We start from the raw sequence: 14,017 nt of genomic DNA, 5'->3' as shown, positions 1-14,017 counted from the left end.
GGGAATATGTATTTAATATGAATCCAGAGGATGCTGCCATTTTTATGGCTTTCAGTTACTTCTAATGCTGACCATGAGTACTGGCTTCTGAATTGTAGTTCAGGGTTAGTCATAAAGTCCGGACATAGTTATAGGAATGCATCCAAAGGTCTCTATGAAATGGTATTACTCTCACAGTCATCTGCTCAGGGCCCCGTGATGTGTGCCGGACCTAGTGTTCTTGCCGAATCATAAACTTGCAATGACTGCTTCCCCTCAGCTTACTACATTGATTGGAACTTGAGTAATAAAATACCACAATCAGCAGCCCTATTAATAGATCTCTGCTGTTCTCATGCAACTCTTACTGACACCTTGGCACACTAGATTGTATAAATAGAGAAAGACTGAGCCTCATACATGGATACAGAGAGAAAAAATGTGGGCGGGGGGGGAGAGGGGGCAATGAAAGAGCAGACACTGACACTGCAAAATCTTGTTCAATGTTTTTATTTTAGCTTCCACATCAGTTCATGTTAGTTCTGAACAACAGTGACAAGCTGGGAAACAAAGTAGAAGAGTGGATGGTGTTGGGGAGGCTAAATAAACTGAGAAACTCCTGATATCCCTGTGTCAAAACCCTGATAGTCCACTTTCTAGTTGTCATTTGCTATGATTCAGTGCTCCTTTCACTGATGAGTACACTGTAAAAGCAGGAAGGTTTGCCCTGATAGTCTCTTCCATCTCTAATCTTGGTGGTTCTACAGTCAAAGCAGTGAGGAGAAGGGACAGGAGTGAAAGACAAACCCTGGGGTAAGATCTGGAAATGGATGCTGAGATGTTTCTGAAAGGATGGAGGCTGAGAATTCTTTCTTGCCAGCCAATCTGACCAGGTTGCCCTTCTGGTAGCCCTTCAGTGTCAGCTTGATCTCTTTTCATATACAATTCAAATTCCTTGTCAAGGGAACGTAAGAATGGCCATGCTGGGTCAGATCAATGGTCTATCTAGACAATATTCTGTCTTCCAACAGAAGCCAATGCCAGATGCTTCAGAGGGAATGAACATGACAGGGCAGGGTTCAGAGTGATAGCCGTGTTAGTCCGTATCAGCAAAAAGAACGAGGAGTACTTGTGGCACCTTAGAGACTAACAAATTTATTTGAGCATAAGCTTTTGTGGGCTAAAACCCACTTCATCAGATGCATGAAGGGCAATTATTGAGTAGTCCATCCCCTGTTGTCCAGTCCAAGCTTCTGGTAGTCAGAGGTTTAGGGACACACAGAGAATGGGGTTGCATCCCTTACCATCTTGGCTTATAGCCATTGATAGATAAATTCATGGAGGATAGGTCCAATACTTTTTTGAACTATAGTCTTGGCCTTCACAACATGCCCTGGCAACAAGTTCCACATGTTGGCTGTGTGAAGAAGCACTTCCTCGTGTTTATTTTAAACCTGCTGCCTATTAATTTAATTGGGTGACCCCTGGTTCTTATGCTATGTGAAGGGGTAAATAACACTTTTCTACACACCATTCATGATTTTATAGACCTATTTTCTAAGATGAACAACCCTAGTCTTTTTAATCTCTTCTCATATCAAAGTTGTTCTATACTTCTAATTATTTTTGTTGCCCTTTTCCGTACTTTTTCCAATTAGACTATATCTTCTTTGATATGGGGCAACCAGAACTGCATGTAGTATTCCAATTATGGGCATAGCATGGATTTATATAATGTCATTATGTTTTCTGTTTTTATTATCTGTTCCTTTCCTAATGGTTCCTTGTTTCAGAGTAGCAGCCGTGTTAGTCTTTATTTGAAGAAAAGGAGTACTTGTGGCATCTTAGAGACTAACCAATTTACTTGAGCATAAGCTTTCGTGATGCATCTGATGAAGTGAGCTGTAGCTCATGAAAGCTTATGCTCAAATAAATTGGTTAGTCTCTAAGGTGCCACAAGTACTCCTTTTCTTTTCGCTAATGGTTCCTGACATTGTTAGATTTTTTTATGACTGCTGTATATTGAGCAGATGTTTTCAGAGACCTGTCCACAATAACTCCAAGATCTCTTTCTTGAGTGGTAACAGCTAATTTAGACCCCATCATTTTGTATGTATAATTGGGATTATGTCTTCCTATATGCATTACTTTTAATTTATCAACACTGAATTTCATCTGCCATTTTGTTGTCCAGTCACCTAGTTTTGTGAGATTCCTTTGTAACTCTTTGCAGTCTGCTTTGGACTTAATTGTCTTGGGTAATTTTGTATTGTCTGCAAACTTTACCACCTCACTCTTTACCCACTTTCCACGATCATTTATGAATGTGTTGAACATCTGTAACATTTTATTTTATTTAAGTGAATTTAGTGATGTTGCATTACACCACCTTGGGTTCCACTCTGGTTGCTACAGTTTCAAGCTCCACAAAGTGAAAGTCATCTCTGCTACTGGTTTCTGATTTAAAGCCTCTAGGAATACATGAGGACCAAGGATCGTGACAATACATACGTTCACAAGTACAAGTTCTAGTCTCAAAAAGAAAAGGAGTACTAGTTGCACCTTAGAGACTAACCTATTTATTTGAGCATAAGCTCATAAGCTTCATCGGATGAAGTGAGCTGTAGCTCACGAAAGCTTATGCTCAAATAAATTGGTTAGTCTCTAAGGTGCCACTAGTACTCCTTTTCTTTTTGCGAATACAGACTAACACAGCTGCTACTCTGAAACCTGTCAAGTTCTAGTCTGTTTCATACTTAAAGTTACAAGTTTATTAAAGTTACAAGCAAAGTTATGATTACTCATGTATATAGAAATCCTATAAAGAACTATGCAATAATTGTCACTGTAGTAGTACTCACATCCTTAACGATATTCTTTGGGTCTGATGGACGCTTTGTCAACTGATCATAGAATCATAGAATATCAGGGTTGGAAGGGACCTCAGGAGGTCATCTAGTCCAACCCCCTGCTCAAAGCAGGACCAATCCCCAATTAAATCATCCCAGCCAGGGCTTTGTCAAGCCTGACCTTAAAAACTTCTAAGGAAGGAGATTCTACCACCTCCCTAGGTAACGCATTCCAGTATTTCACCACCCTCTTAGTGAAAAAGTTTTTCCTAATATCCAACCTAAACCTCTCCCACTGCAACTTGAGACCATTACTCCTTGTCCTTTCCTCTTCTACCACTGAGAATACTCTAAAACCATCCTCTCTGGAACCACCTCTCAGGTAGTTGAAAGCAGCTGTCAAATCCCCACTCATTCTTCTCTTCTGCAGACTAAACAATCCCAGTTCCCTCAGCCTCTCCTCATAAGTCATGTGTTCCAGAGCCCTAATCATTTTTGTTGCCCTTCGCTGGACTCTCTCCAATTTATCCACATCCTTCTTGTAGTGTGGGGCCCAAAACTGGACACAGTACTCCAGATGAAGCCTCACCAATGTCGAATAGAGGGGGACAATCACGTCCCTCGATCTGCTCGCTATGCCCCTACTTATACATCCCAAAATGCCATTGGCCTTCTTGGCAATAAGGGCACACTGCTGACTCATATCCAGTTTCTCGTCCACTGTCACCCCTAGGTCCTTTTCCGCAGAACTGCTGCCTAGTCATTTGGTCCCTAGTCTGTAGCGGTGCATTGGGTTCTTCCGTCGTAAGTGCAGGACCCTGCACTTATCCTTATTGAACCTCATCAGATTTCTTTTGGCCCAATCCTCCAATTTGTCTAGGTCCCTCTGTATCCTATCCCTCCCCTCCAGCGTATCTACCACTCCTCCCAGTTTAGTATCATCCACAAATTTGCTGAGAGTGCAATCCACACCATCCTCCAGATCATTTATGAAGATATTGAACAAAACCAGCTCCAGGACCGACCTCTGGGGCACTCCACTTGACACTGGCTGCCAACTAGACATGGAGCCATTGATCACTACCCGTTGAGCCTGACAATCTAGCCAACTTTCTACCCACCTTATAGTGCATTCATCCAGCCCATACTTCTTTAACTTGCTGACAAGAATACTGTGGGAGACCGTGTCAAAAGCTTTGCTAAAGTCAAGAAACAATACATCCACTGCTTTCCCTTCATCCACAGAACCAGTAATCTCATCATAGAAGGTGATTAGATTAGTCAGGCATGACCTTCCCTTGGTGAATCCATGCTGACTATTATTGATCACTTTCCTCTCATGTAAGTGCTTCAGGATTGATTCTTTGAGGACCTGCTCCATGATTTTTCCAGGGACTGAGGTGAGGCTGACTGGCCTGTAGTTCCCAGGATCCTCCTTCTTCCCTTTTTTAAAGATTGGCACTACATTAGCCTTCATCATTAGTGGGATGTTACCTATGGGAAATCTCCAGTGGGAAACCCAGTTTTACCCAACCAGGGATCCCTCTTTTATCTTGTGATTCTGACTACACATAACTCTCTGTACGTGTGCATGTAGGTGTCAACCCTCTTTCCTTATCTGTATTGAGCCCCCAGAATATTGGGGGAGGGGGGATTTTTCAGAGGTTGTTTGTAATTCCTTTTATTCTCTTTAGCATCTACGAATAACCTGTACCCTGAAGTCAGGACAAATGTTGGAAGAGATGTTACAACAAGGTATATCATGATCTCAAACAGTACATTGTAGTCAATTTTTTGCAATATCACCGGTTGGCATATCTTTCTTGTGATCTTGTGGCATAGGATTACTCTTTGGTCACTTATGTCAAATGTTTCTTTAAGCCTATGGCCTAGTATGACTAAGCTGACATCTTACAGGCATCAGCTTATAGGCCTTCTGTTCAGCTCTGATTTACTTATAAGTCTAATACATAATTATCCCTTCTAACTATTGATCAATTTTATAGTTCTATAATCCTGCAATTTAAATCTATTTCACTTACAATGATTGTATATGACATAACATGAGTTAATCATAACATCACACAACGTACAATAAATGAATGATAAAATAAGCTAATTGGCTACACAGCACAGGTCCCACTGTAGATCCTTGGGGACCGTGTTATTTACCACTCCACTGTGAAATTATTCATTTTTCTTCTTCAGACTGGCCATATCTTCCCTGAGTGCTCCTTTAGCAACTTGATCTTTGAGTGGTCCCACCAATTGTTTGGCAGGCATCCTGGTTCTGATGTACTTAATTTTTTTCTGGCTGTTTAGTTTTTGTGTCTCTTGCTAGTTGCTCTTCAAATTCTTGTGTGGCCTGCCTAGTTATATTTTTATAGATAACTTGCCCAAATTTATATTTGTTAGTACCAGTTAGTAAATATTAATCCTTTTCCCCCTCTTTCTTGCATATTATAGTCTTTGCACATCAACTATCCCCACAGGATCTTTTACAATATTAGCAACGAGTGTGTCTGAATTCTAAGGCCCGGAGTGTTGGTTCCATCCAATGAGCAATCTGTATTCAGGAACTTCATGTGATCAAGTATTGGGCTGTACTTCATTATTGCTGATGTCTCCAAGTCTGTGGAAATACAAATGTCTAGGAAAAAAACTTCTCAAACTGATAAGTGTCTAGAGAAGTATGGTATAAACAAGACTGTGATTGATAAGGGATGCCTATGATTTAATTATGTTCTATGATTGATAAGAGGTACTTGTTACTGCAGATGTTTTCTTAATGGATGAAATAAGGATCCACTGAAAGATGTGTAACTCAGCAAGAACTGTCAGTTGTCACAGCTGTCTGTAATAATGACTGGATTAGAATTCCCTTCAGCTTATCAATCATGTAACCTAAAGATACCGTAAAAGAAATTTCATAAGTAATTAGGTAAAATGAAAATGTCAAAACCAGAACGCATAGTGAAATTAATCATGGAAAGGAAATTTTCTTTGTCTCATACCCTATAGAATATAGAAGGCTTGAACGTCAGGTCTGGGAATGCAAACTGCCAGCATCCCACTAGTTGCAGAGGAGAGAGACACAGGGTATGTCAACACTACAATGTAACGTCAGGATTAGTGGGACTTGTGTCAGTTGACCCATGTTAGGGAACCCTGGGCTTGAGTGTCCATATTGTATTTTAACCCTACATTAAGACTTTTCTAACCCATGCTCAAACCTAGGGCTCTGGCGTTCACACTGCAGTGTGCAGACCCAAGTCAAAGTAATGATATTCCAGCATCTCAAGCACCCCTAAAATGTGACTGCTCTAGCCCTAGGACAGTGGTGTGCTGTGGGAAAACTTTACCAGGAAGTTTGATGCATCTTGCTTTGCAAAAGGCTTGATGGGTTTGCTCTCCATTGAAAACCCAGAAGGTTCTCTGATAGTGTGCTTGCAGATCAGTGATCAAAGAGAATGAGTTAATGCTGATGTGAGCTGCTGCCATTCGCAAAGGAGGGCTGGCTTCCATTTTCAATAGAGTGGATTGCAGATTGTTGGGATAGAGAAGACTTAGGAAGTTATTTTATGGAATTGTGGGATACTTCCGGCTGACTCCCAAGGACCCAAGTCAAGTGGGGCTGTGTCTATGCTTCAAAACAATAGGGATAGTATCCTGTGTCTTGGTGCTGGGACCCTGGGTTTGTGCAATTGCATTGTAGATGCAAGGGGAGTTAGGCTTGAGCCTGGGCTCAAGCACGGGCTTGCGTTGCAGTGCAGAAATAACCACAGATGCCAGCTCTTTACCTTACACCAAGGGTGGCAATATATCTATTCTTTCTTTATTCTTTATAGTGCTATACTAATTTCAGATTGTTAATATTTGATTAAATAATTCCATTTGGGCATGTTATTTGACCATCTTGAATTGTTATTAACTTCGAGTGCACAACATGCTCCATTCTATTTTCCTCCCTGGGATTTGACTTCCAATTTTTAAAGGATGTCTTTTTGCCTCTAACCATCTCTTTTACTAATTCCTTTACCTATGGCGTCATTTTTTGGTCATCTTACTGGTTTTGTGTTCGGGGTATACATCTATTATGGTGTTTTGAAAAAATTTCCATGCATCTTGCAGGCATTTCAGTTTTGTGACTGCTCCTTTTAATTTCCATTTCACTAGCTTCCTCATTTTTTATAGTTCCCCTTTTTGGAGTTAAATGCAACTGTGGTTTGTTTCTTTGGTGTCTCCCCCCACCCCCAAGGATGTTACATTTAATTATTTAATTACATTATGGTCTCTATTACCGAGTGATTCAGCTATATTCACCTCTAGGATCAGTTCCTGTGCACTACTTGGGACTAAATCAAGAATTGCCTCCCCTCTTGTGGGTTCCAGAACTAGCTGCTTCGAGAAGCAGTCACTAATGGTGTCTAGAAATTTTTATCTCTGCATCCCGTCCTGGAGTGACATGTGCCCACTCAGTATTGTCACCATCAAGGCCCAGAACAGCTTCTTGCCTACATATTGTCTCCTTTTTTCCATATTCCCACATTAACATCCTATGCTCTGCTAACTTGGATATCTTGCTATTCCCCTGTATCTCTTATTTCACAGGTGACTCTCTCATAACATCCCTTATTCTTGGAGTATCCTCCCTGATACTTCAGCCTCAGTCTTCTTTTCTTCAAATCTCTCTCTCTTTCTCTTTCTTTTACCTAACTCCAACACTCACCTATACTCCTGCCCTCTTCCTGGGCTTTACTCATTCAAACTACGAATATTATGTCTTGGAGAGAAAAAGAAAACTACTAGATCTAAAAATTGCATATACAGATTTTAAAAATGAACAACAGTTACATAACAAGAGAGAGATCCCACACCATGGAGGTCAGTGGGGAAAACTTAGACTGACTTCAATAGAAGCAGGATCAGGCCACTGAAGAACTAGCTTACCTTCATCTTTCCTATGTGAGACACACTGTACCTCGAAATAGAACCCTGTACCCCCATATTCATCATTCATATATGGTTGTGATATTTCGTACAAAGCATGCTATGTAAGATATCATATGAAAGGCCATAATCTGGTGAAAGCTTTTGTTCAGTCCAAATATGTATATCATTAGTGTATATGGAGTTATGAAATTTTGCTGTATGGTTGTTACTGAAATATGCTGTAAGTTTGCTAATGACATACAAAGGACCCCTGCCCAGGAAGGTGTTCAAATGACCGTCAGTCAGTAGGGGAGTTGTATTCAAGGGGTTTACAATTCAATGACAGCTGCTCATGTACCACCCAGTGGGGACTACTCAACTCTGTGACTCAGTTGCACAAGACCACACCAGGGGGATTTCTCAACCCAGTGACTCAGCAAAGCCCACCAGGACGTGTCTGTGCAAGTGTCTTCTAGGTGCAGGGACTAAGGATAAACATAGGAAACAGTGGCAGCATGTCTTTGTGTTTCTCCTCACCCACCTATGCTGCAAGCAACAAGAATGCTGAGAAAATAACAGCTTCATCTGAGGAGACTGATCCCGGTTTAAGAGGGAAACCTGTGTACTATGAACTGTAACATTGAGTGGGATGAGAAAATTGCTGATCTAAATACTGCCTAGTGTAATAAGGTTCAAGATTTAAATGGTGCATTTATCTTTTATTTTCTTTGGTAACGATCTCTGACCTTTTGTGCCTACCACTTAAAACCTATCTTTCTGTAGTTAATAAATCTGTTTTATACTTTATCCAAAACAGCATATTTTGGTTGAAGTGTGTGGGGAAACCTCAGCTCAGTTTACAAAAGCTGATGCATGTCCTCTCCACATTGAGGGAGGGGCAGACAGGCTTCTGACCAGGGTAGGATGGTACATCTCTGGGGTGTAAGGCTGGAGAGGTGGGGGGAATTGGCTGTTACTTTTCTCTGTGTGATTCGTGAATGGCCTTGGGAGCCATTAATGCAATCTAGCTGGGTATGGGGCTTCACATGCTGTTGTGTTGAGTGATCACAGCCCCTGGAGGGGTTTGCTGCTTGTCACTATCGAAGCATTGTGAGAGACAGCCCAAGCTGGAGAGTTAAGGGGGCACAGTGGTGCCCCAGTTCCAGGCTGCACCCAGGGGATCCTGTCATACCTTGTCACCACCCTCCCTTTCCATTTTATTTTTTAAATATTTGTTTCTGTATTATATTATTGTATCCAATCCTGCTCTGATATAGATAATGGGAGCAAATCTTGGAACCAATTACTTAAATGGGAGCAAATCTTGGAAACAAATTCTCAGGTGGAATGGCTCCAATGGGATTCCACCGGCAACAGATTTGGCCTTCTGACTGCAAGGCTGTAAGGGCAGAGACCTGCCTGGCTTTTCTCTAAAGCATCCTACTATGGCACTTCAGAAATAAGTAATAATAAAAAGACTGCTAAATACTTAACCTACCAGTGACCCCTAAATCATTTCTACCCTGGCAGCAATAATCCCAGGAGGAAGGAAGAGACTATGGGTAAATACAGAGTGCCATGAAGTACAAGGAGAAATTTTAAACCATTTTATAGAATAGCTTGTTAGTTGTGCTTGACAATATAGCATCAAAAATTAAAAATCTCACCAGGAGATAAATAAAGAGGATAAACAAAATAATAATAATAATAATTATATTATAATAAAGAGGATAAACAAAATCCTAGAAGAAACCAAAACGTTATAAACAGAACTGAAGGTACAGTATCCAGAAAGAGGTTGAAACACATGGAGATGTTCAGAACTATCATAAGTCTTTGTGTATATATATATATATATAACATTTATAAAAAATAGAGGAAAAGATCAGACAAAAACAACCTTAAAATAATCTAGACATCTAAAGGAAGCAAAGCGGTGCAAATGGGCAATTCTAAGACAAATCCCTTTTAAACTAGGAACAATGAAACCAACATCACAGAAAGTAATTTAGTAGGTGTCAACAAGAATTCTACTAAGAATAAGAATTGTACAGCCCCAAATTGAAATTCCAGCCTGACAATTAAGACAAAAGCAGTTTTAATGATCAAGCAGGAATAATACCATAATTTGATGTATATGATGATTAAAAGCCTCCTGTGGTTATTAAAATGTGAAGACGATAGAATCAAAAGTAATATCTCAAAACGAATATCTTAATGGAAGATGGTAATCTGGTTTCCAAAATATTCCAGATCTGACTAAGTCAGTGGGAGCTACCAGGAACATGCAACAATAATTCAGTGATATTTCTCAACAAGAAGAATTAAAAGACCCCCAAGAATTGTACAACAATAAACTTTGTGAACTTCAAGGCACTGTGTGTGTCAGTCATTATCACTGCCATCTGTGAGGCTCATAGCAAAGCTGGAATCTAGCTATCCATGGGAAGGAGCTGGCTTTAGAAAAAGAAACAGTGTTACCAAATGCAACTTGAATGGCACCAGTAAAATCACTGAGAAGGCAGGTCTGCACTGTGGGTTAAATCCAGGCACAAATGAAATCAAATGGAGTTTTGCTATTGACTTTGATGGAGTCAGGATTTTATTTTGTGCAACCTACTCTGAAAGAGACATAGATGGAAAGATAGGAGGAAAATCGGGAGAGGACAGTGTTGTGGAAAAGTTCATCATTTATCAAGAAGGTTGTGATTAGCAATGCCAAAGGCAGCAGAGAGGTAGTAGTGGGTATAGTTGCAACAGAGACTTAGAGATTTGACCAGGCAGAGGTTGTTGGAGATGCTGGTGATGAGAACAGTTTGTGTAGTGAAGGTGGAGGAAACCAGACTGGAGATGATCCAGGAAGGAAATGGGGGTAGAAGGAGGGGGAGAGGGGTGTGTGTGTGGGAAGACCACAGTATATATAAATATACTTGGCAGGCATAATCCATTTGAGTATTTTTTCCTTTGAAATCAGTGGGACTGTGATCACAGCCTTCATGACTGGGAGTAAGTACCATATGTGTGACCAAAAATGGAATAATGCATCTATTTCTATGGCTCAAATTCTGTTTGCTGTGCACAAATTGTTTTACTCCCCAGCAACTTAAATCAAGATCTATTTCAGGGTCCCCACACAAAATGGCCAAGTTCTTTACTGAAAAACAAACTATTAAATCAAAACAAAAGTGAGTCAATCAGAGCTGGCTTGGTGTGACATTGGTTTTGTTCTAGACATACACAAGGATTTTTACGATGGCAACTAGTCTACTTTTTAAAACTGAAAATAACGGCAGTAACAGCTCTTGCACAAGAGCCTGCTCCTCTGGGAAAGCTTTTCAGAGACAAACTACTTTGCTTTGTGAACAAGGATCTCACCTATTTTCTTGTTTTTATGCTATTATACTATTTACTTTATGCTATTTTTGTTATTGCTTGCTGCCACAACAAAGCAACTTGTAGGATAGAGGGTGCAGTATTATAAATCAGAGAGAGGATGAAAATATTGTAATGGCCACCATAAGTTTTGATTTAGAACATAATATAAGAATGGCCATATTGGATCAGACCAAAGGTCCATCTAGCCCAGTATCCTGTCTTCCGACCGTGGCCACTCCAGGTGCCCAGAGGGAATGAACAGAACAGGTAAGCATCAAGAGATCCATCCCCTGTCGTCCATTCCCAGCTTCTGGCAAACAGAGGCTAGGGCAGAGGTGGGCAAACTATGGCCCGCGGGACCATCCCGCCCGGCACTTGAGCTCCTGGCCAGGGAGGCTAGCCCCCAGCCCCTCCCCTGCTGTCCCCCGCCCCTGCTGTTCCCTCTCTCCAGCAGCCTCAGCTCGCCGTGCCGCCAGCAGTCTGGGCGGCAGAGCTGTGAGCTCCTGCCAGGCAGTGTGGCGGCGTGGCTGGCTCCAGCCGGGTGGTGTGGCTGCTAGTCCTGGTGCTCTGAGCGGCATGGTAAGGAGGTAGGGGGGTTGGATAAGGGGCAGGGAGTCCTGGGGGGCCTGTCAGGGGGCAGGGGTATGGATAGGGGTTGGGGCAGTCAGGGGACAGGGAATGGAGGGGGGCATTGGAGAGAGGGTGGGGGGTCCAGGGAGGGGGCAGTCAGGGGACAAGGAGCGGGGGAGGGGGTTGGATGGGTTGGGGATTCTGAGGGGGGCAGGAAGTGGGAGAGGGCGGATAGGAGGCAGGGGCAAGGCTGTTTGGGAAGGCACAGCCTTCCCTACCCATACCTCCATACAGTTTTGGAACCTCGATGTGGCCCGCAGGCCAAAAAGTTTGCCTACCCCTGGGCTAGGGCCACCATCCCTGTCCATCCTGGCTCATAGACATTGATGGAGCTATCCTCCATGAACTTATCTAGTTTATTGTTAGATTTTTTGTGTGTGTTTTGCATTAACTCTTTTCAATAGTGTGGCTACTTTTCTATATCAAGAATCCCCCTCCCATTCAGCAATATGGAAGGATAAGATAGTTGCAATCCCCAGGTAACCCCATATTCTAAATAATAAAACCTTTTCCTTTTTTATCTTTAAACAAGAAATACACATCTGGGATGTCAGCTCACCATTTGGAGGGTGATGCATTCGTGTTCACATCTCACCTTGTGAAATCATCTTGGTTCTGGACTGCCACCCAAAGAGGATGGAGGATAAGGGAGGGGAAATAGTGCAAATGTGTAAGAAGTGGATTTGAATGAAACAATGGTATGAAGAGCAAATGGGACAAAGAAAAATAATTGAATGTAAAAATAAAGGGAAGAGTTGGGAGGGGAGATAAACAACAAGGCATAAAAGTGTTTTAGGGGAAGAAATAAAAAGTTTTAGAAAGAAATAAGCAAAATCATTTAGACTGAAGATCTAGACTGAGGAAAACGTATACAAGACCAGATTCAGTACAGATAATATTTAAAGACTTATGTATCTATACTGAAAATTGTGTTCTTAAGGTTTTGGAGTGAAGTTGGTTCATCTCCTGGCAGCTTCTCCAGGAGGTGGCGTGCCTCGGATATGTTCCTTTCAGGCAGGAGATAAAAGATGCTTTTCTCTGTGTCTGGTCCTATATGTATTATCTGCCTCACAATGGAGGCCAATCTGCATACTAAACCAGGGGCCAATTGAAAGGTTGTAAACCTGCATGAGAGAAAAATCTACAATAAGAAACAAAATAGCAGGGGATGTCCTGTTTGTGAATGAAGACGAAGTATGAGGCTTCTGTATCTTGGGAGGCAAAGAAACACACTGGGTCCTTCGCTTAGGAGACAAGTTGACAATGTGTCTGGTTCAGGATCACAACAAAGCCGGGCTGTAAAATGCTGCAAGGACTTTGGGTAAGCATTACTCCATACGACATATGAGTATCTAGTTAATCATAGAAGATTAGGTTTGGAAGAGACCTCAGGAGGTCATGTAGTTCAACCCCTTACTCAAAGCAGGACCAACACCAACTAAATCATCCCAGCCAGGGCTTTGTCAAGCCAGGCCTTAAAAACTTCTAAGGATGGAGATTCCACCACCTCCCTAGGCAACCCATTCCAGTGCTTCACCTCCCTCCTAGTGAAATAGTGTTTCCTAATATCCAACCTAGACCTCCCCCACTGCAACTTGAGACCATTGGCACAGCTGCTGTACTCGCCCCCAACCCAGCCCCCCTTGCCCTGTCCTCTGGTGGGGCTGCTGCTGTAGTACTCAGATGGAGACACAGTTCTGTGGAAGGACAGAGGGCCGGGATTGGAGGGGCAGCAGGGAAAGGAGCAGAACCCCCCAGCCCCGCCCCCTGCCCTTCCACGGCGCCTCCATCCTCCATCTATGTACTACCTGCTGGAGGACAGGGCTGGAGGGCAAGGCTGGGGGTTTTGCTCCTTTCCGCACTGGTAGGGGCAACACGGAAAGGAACAGAATGCCAGCAGCTCCTCCAGAGGCTGTACTGCCCCCAGTCCCACCCCCGCACCTCTGTCCTCTGGCGGGGCTGCTGCTGTACAGATGGAGCTGGAGGAGAGGCAGTTCCATGGAAAGGCAGGGGGTAGGGCTGGGTATGGTACAGCCACGCCAGAGAGGAGACATGGGGCCGCTGGCTCCTCCTGTCTCTTTTTGGTACACTGTACCAGCTATAAATATCTTGCTGGTACGGCGTGCCAGAGTGTATGGGCCTACTTGCACTGCTGCCTATTGCTAATTTGTAGGGTAACGGCTGAGCTGGAGAGGTCTAGAGGGAGTGCTTGTGTTGCCTGTGGCCAGTGGAGTTGGGGAGCTGACCCTTGG

The sequence above is a fragment of the Lepidochelys kempii genome, chromosome 4 (assembly GCF_965140265.1).
Source record: "Lepidochelys kempii isolate rLepKem1 chromosome 4, rLepKem1.hap2, whole genome shotgun sequence".
NCBI classification, from domain to species: Eukaryota; Metazoa; Chordata; order Testudines; family Cheloniidae; genus Lepidochelys; species Lepidochelys kempii.
The sequence above is the reverse complement of the archived record's forward strand: the minus strand, read 5'-3'. Positions refer to the sequence as shown.